The sequence below is a fragment of the Scyliorhinus torazame genome, chromosome 2 (assembly GCF_047496885.1).
Source record: "Scyliorhinus torazame isolate Kashiwa2021f chromosome 2, sScyTor2.1, whole genome shotgun sequence".
NCBI classification, from domain to species: Eukaryota; Metazoa; Chordata; class Chondrichthyes; order Carcharhiniformes; family Scyliorhinidae; genus Scyliorhinus; species Scyliorhinus torazame.
In genome coordinates, this window is record NC_092708.1 from 67,562,556 (window position 1) to 67,568,840 (window position 6,285).

At 52.0% G+C, this 6,285-nt stretch overlaps 1 pseudogene; it reads left to right on the forward strand.

Moving 5' to 3' along the window:
- Window positions 1-5,846: 5,846 nt before the first annotated feature.
- On the forward strand, window positions 5,847-5,965 carry LOC140408049 (5S ribosomal RNA; annotated as a pseudogene).
- The last annotated feature ends 320 nt before the right edge of the window (window positions 5,966-6,285 follow it).

Consider the following 6,285-nt stretch of genomic DNA (forward strand, 5'->3'; position numbering starts at 1 on the left):
AACGGGGGTAGATCAGGCATAGCTGCATGTCCGTACTCAGTAGAAGAGACGGTACTTGCCAATATTAGAATATCCATGCCTGAGTCTCTGGAATAATTATGGAGACATAGAAATTAGAGGCAGGAGGCCATTCAGCCCTTCGAGCCTGCTCCACCATTGATTCTGATCATGGCTGATCGTCAAGTTCAATACCCTGATCCCGCCTTCCCCCCATATCCCTTGATCGCTTTAGCCCCAAGAGCTATACCAGATTCCTTCTTGAAATTATATTTCATATTTTTTGCAGTAATGTGATTAAAAATGGAGAGGCTAAAGCCATCAGTGATGATTATATGCTCACATCTAATCCTCCTTATTCATCTAAGTTCCCACTCATAAGACATAAGAAATAAACACAGGAGTAGGCCATTCAGCCTCTCGAGCCTGCTCCACCATTCAATAAGATCATGGCTGATCCGAAATGCCTCACATTCACTTTCCTGCCCTTTCAGATTTGGATTTGGATTTGGGTTTGTTTATTGTCACGTGTACCGAGGTACAATGAAAAGTATTATTCTGCATACAGCTCAGACAGATCATTCCGTAAATGAACAGAAAATACATAGGGCAAACATAAAATACACAATGTAAATACATAGACACAGGCATCAGGTGAAGCATACAGGAGTCGAGTACGACTCAGTGGGAAGATGCATGGAGAGATCAGTTCAGTCCATAAGAGGGTCATTTAGGAATCTGGTAACAGCGGGGAAGAAGATGTTTTTGAGTCTGTTACTGTGTGTTCTCAGACTTTTGTATCTCCTGCCCGATGGAACAAGTTGGAAGAATGAATAAGCTGGGCGGGAGGGGACTTTCCCAAGGCAGTGGGAGGTGTAGACAGAGTCAATGGATGGGAGATGGGTTCGTGTGATGGACTGGGCAATGTTCACGGCTCTGTGTAGTTTCTTGCGGTCTTGGGCCGAGCAGTTGCCATACCAGGCTGTGATGCAGCCAGATAGAATTACTTCTATGGTGCATCTATAAAAGATGGTAAGAGTCAATGTGGACATACCGAATTTCCGAAAGTCCTAGGTTTTGAGCTTTGATGTGAACTTGGCTGGGGTTAGGATGCTGAAGGTAGATCTGTAGTCAATAAATTGGAGTCTGATGTTGGAGTCCTTGTTGTCGAGATGCTCCAGGAATGAGTGTAGGGCCAGGGAAATGGCGTCTGCTGTGCACCGGTTGCGAAGTTATGCGAATTGCAGTGGTTCTAGGCATCCTAGGAGTATGGAGTTGATGTGCCTCATGACCAACCTCTCAAAGCACTTCATTACGATCAATGTCAAGTCCACCGGACGGTAGCCATTGAGGCACGGTGCCTGATTCTTCTTTGGCACCGGTATGATGGTGGTCGTCTTGAAGAAGGTGGGGAACACAGAATGTAATCGGGAGAGGTTGAAGATGTCCGCGAACACAACTGCCAGCTGGTCCACGCAGGATGCACGACCAGGGATCCCATCCGGAACCGTCGCCTTCCGAGGGTTCACTTTCAAGAAGGCTGATCTGAAATCGGAAGCTGTGACGGTGGGTATAGGTGTGTCCAGGGCTGTTGGGGCAGTTGACAACTGTTTGATGGTTTCCTGCTCGAACCGAGCATAATTGCATTGAGTTCAATGGGGACGGGTGCGTTGCTGCCGGAGATTCTGCTCGGCTTCGCTTTCCCCATAACCCTTGATTCAGTTACTGACCAAGAATCCAATGATCTCAGCTTTCAATATCCACAAGGATTTTACCCCCACAGCTGTTGGTGGCAAGGAGTTCCAAAGACTCACAACCCTTTGAGAATAGAAATTCCTCCTCATCTCAGTTTCAAATTGGCACTCTTTTATTCTGAGACTATGCCCTCTGATCCATGAGGGTAAACCTTCTCTCAGCATTTACCCTGTCAAGCCCTTAAGAATCCTTTAGGCGCAATTATCAGGCCTTATTGCAGTTCTACTTGAGCAATAGTTGGAGAGGCTGAAGACGGGAACCGTGCCAGGCGCCAAACAGTTCACAATGAAACCGGCCCACTCCTGTCGGTGAAATCAGGATCTCGCCGTAGCGAGGCAAGAAACCAATTATTACTACTTAAGTCCTATTTACATACAATTAATGGGAGCCACCGCATATTCAATGGCCTCCCGTGATTCATCACCATCTCCAGGAAGTGTTCACGCTGGCACCGATTAGTACTCCTTTTGAAAAAACGTGTTCCGGGCGGAAGGGCCTCCGTGGGGGGCTGAGGAAGTGAGTAGCCAGCTTCACTCACAGGCAAAGAGCCTGGGGGCACGGGGCGTGCCACCCCAGTGCTCGGCAGGGGATGGGGGACCCTCGGCGGAGTGGGAGGGTCACAGTCTGGAGGGGTGGGCTGCCATGGGAAGTGGTGGAGGGGAAGGGTGAGGTGCTGGGGGTGGCAACTATGCATGGCACCACCGTGCCAACCCTTCGATCGTGTGTACCCATTCCGGGGCAACCCCAGCTTCTTTCCCATCGACCACTCATAACCCCCGTTGACTGCTGAGGCCTCTGACAATGCTGCTGAAGGCTATTGCGAACAGGAAATTGGCAATTGTGGTCAAGTGAGAACTTCACACAACCCAAATGGATTCCCGTTGATGGACCATGCAGCATGTGGGAGTCATTGCCTAGCATCCCAATCAACCCTTCTTGCATGGACACTGCTTGAACACTGCGGAAGGCAACACCACACACACAGCAGCCAACATCCTGGGATGGGACAAAACTTTGCAGACAGGCCCACGGTTGAAGATGGGTGAAGGTTATGGGGAGGGGGAGATGCCTGGAGAGATGAGCCAATGGTTCGGAGGTCGGCCGGCATAGTGGAAGAAACTGACAGAGAGTGATACTTGTTCTGCTCAAAGGTTTTTAAGGTGTCATGCAATTCCCCACTCCCAATGGTGCTGCCCCACTCTCTTTACCCTTCACCCCCCCTCACCCCTACCTTGCCTCCCCCCCCCCCCCCCCCCCCCCCCCCCCCGCTGCCCTCAGTGACCCTCAACGTGTTTAACCTGTCTTGCTCCACCGCTAAGTCTAGGTATGTTCCAGGTTGCATATCTGAGGTAGAAGCTACCAAATTCTTACCTCGTCCCATGGCCTTTGATGCTCCTGGCAGGAGCCCTCTGGGGGCTCTGGGACCGGAGGGCTCCACCGCACTTGTCGACACCGCATACACATCCGTGTCGCCCTGTCCCGTGTGCTGATCTTGCGATGTGGCCTCATCAGAGGGGTGGAACTCAGGGAAGCTGATGGCCACCATGCCCACTCCATAGGACGGGTTCGGGTTGGCACATTGTGCGCCCTCCTTCTGCTCGGTGCCCATATGGCCATGGGTTCACCTCAGGTCGGAGGGGCAGCTGGTTAGAGTCCGGCTGCCCGTGCATCATCTGACTCTGCCAGCCCTGGCGGCTCCCCAATGTCTGCCACAAGATGTCGATCCCCTTGGCGATGCTCCTCAGTGATTGGGCCATGTTCTGCAGTGCCTCGGCAATGCGACCTGCGACTGGGACCAGCTCCTCAGCGCCTAAGACATTCCCATCTGAGAGTGGGACATGTTCCGCAGAACTTCATCAAGGTCTGCCTGGTACTGAGTCACATCCCCCAACGAGTCAGGCATTCTGCCAAGACCCTCAGCCATGGCCGCCACTGACTGCACGACACCTTGGATACCTTCACTAATGGTGCTATTGTCGTGCACCAGGTCGCGCATTGTGAGTGACATCTCCTGTGACAGCCCCTGTGCCCGTAGCCTCCAATTGGCTATGGATCTGCTGACATCTCCCTCTGAATGTCCTGGCCACTCCCTAATGGCTCGATCAGCTCTGGGTAACCCTGTTCCACAGGCTCAGCATCAGGCTGGCACCCAGCTGGGTCCTGGGGTCCTGGAGACCTGTGACTGCAGGTTCTCGCCTGGGGGGTTCCTGCCTCCACCTGATGTGCATCAGCAGCTGTGTGATGCTCCCCATATTGTGCCCAAGAAGCCTGACCACTAATGTTTCCCACCGAGGTGTGTGTATCTGCATTGTAGAGGGTGGAGATGACAACTGTGATGCATTGACCTTGTCTCCCTTGGAGGTCTCCTCAAGGTGGTCTCCTGAGAGGCAGGAGAGGGGGCCACCAGAGGTGGGTTGGTGCTGTCGGCGGAAGGACCTGCGTGAGATTGGACTTATGGTCAGTGGGAGGGATGAGTCAGTCAGTAAGGCAATAACCACTCACATGTGACATGTCCTCCGGGTGGGGCCTGGTCGATCCTCACCTCTGCGGATTCCGCTAACATTGGTGACTGCTCTGTCCTCGGTTACCCCTGTCAACTTCAGGGCCCGTTCCTTGAAGATGGTGAGGATTGCATTGGATTTTGTTTATTGTCGCTTGTACCAAGGTACAGTGATAAGTATTTTTCTGTGACCAGCTCAACAGATCATTAAGTACATGAAAAGAAAAGGAAATAAAAGAAAATATATAACAGGGCAACAAAAGGTACACAATGTAACTACATAACACTGGCATAGGGTGAAGCATACAGGGGTGTAGTGTTAATGAAGTCAGTCCATAAGAGGGTAATTTAGGAGTCTGGTAGCAGTGGGGAAGAAGCTGTTTTTGAGCCTGTTCGTGCATGTTCTCAGACTTCTGTATCTCCTGCCCGATGGAAGAAGTTGGAAGAGTGAGTAAGCCGAGTGGGAGGGGTCTTTGATTATGCTTCCTGCCTTCCCCAGGCAGCGGGAGGTGTAGATGGAGTCAATGGATGAGAGGCAGGTTTGTGTGATGGACTGGGCTGTGTTCACGACTCTCTGAAGTTTCTGGTCTTGGGCCGAGCAGTTGCCATAGGCTGTTATGCAGCCTGATAGGATGCTTTCTATGGTGAATCTGTAAAAGTTGGTTCGAGTTAATGTGGACATGCCGAACTTCCTTCGTTTCCTGAGGAGATATGGGTGCTGTTGTGCTTTCTTGGTGGTAGCGTCGACGTGGGTGGATCCATACGTCCGGCACCCCTCCACCTGTCTGAATCCTTTCCCGGCGATTGTGGGAGAGATTTTCCTGTGGAGACACAGTGAGGGCATCATTAGCCACACACGTGGTTCACAGTGGTGGTGGCGGGGAAGGGGTGTGTGTGAAGGAAGGGTTGGAGGGGTTGAAGTGAAGGGGAGGGGGGTGAAGGGAGGGTTGGAAGCCACAGGGAGGTTGGGGGGGGTGGATGCTCGCGTGAAGGCAGAAAGGTCTTGGGAGGGGGGGGGGGTTGCTGGTGTCAACTCACCCGTGCTGCTCGGTGTAGGTGGTTGACCTTCTTACAGCACTAGAGGCCAGTCCTCCTGGTCACACTCCCCGAGCTTATGGCTGCCACCACCTCGTCCCAGGCAGCACTGGCTGCCCTGTGGCTCGCCCTCCGGGACTCTCGGGGAAACAGGACATCCCTTCTGGCTTCCACCGCATCGAGGACCCTCCCCAGGTCTCTATCGTCAAATCTTGGGTACGGACTTCTCGGCGCCATGGCTGTGAGCTGAGTAGGGCTGGCTGTGCAAGAGCTATTTAAGTGCTGCTCGACCTTGTGAGTTAGGGGCTGGCTGGTGCGGTCCCACAAATTAGCTGGCAAGCCTTCATTTGGTGACGAGAAGCACATGGGACCTTGTTCAGTGGAGCAATTAATGTTGAATAATGTTGCCAGCCTCGCTGGGCCGAGCACTGGGAAGCTCACAGTGGTTCCCACTCACTACCACACTGAGAAATCTTTCTGGAGAATCACGCCCTGTATATTTCAATGAGGTCATCTCTCATTCTTCTCAATTTCAATGAGTGGAGTCCCAAACTGTATGGCCTAAGCCATACTAGCCTGAAAACGCCCAATCTCGTCTGATCTCGTAAAGCTAAGCAGACTCAGGCCTGGTTAGTACTTGGATGGGAGACCTCCTGGGAACACTAGGTGCTGTAGGCTTTGCAAGGGGTTGGTTTAGCATAGTGCTAAATAGCTGGCTTTTAAAGCAGACCATGGCAGGCCAGCAGCGCGGGTTCAATTCCCTTACCAGCCTCCCCAGACAGGCGCCGGTGTGTGGCGACTAGGGGCTTTTCACAGTAACCTCATTTGAAGCCTACTTGTGACAATAAGCGATTTTCATTTCATTTCATTTCAACTGCTTAACCTTTGCTCATAAGACAATTCCTCCATTCCGGGGATCATCCTAGTGAACCTTCCCTGAACTGCCTCCAATGAAATAATATCTTTCCTTAAAAATGGGGGCCAAAATTGCTCACGGT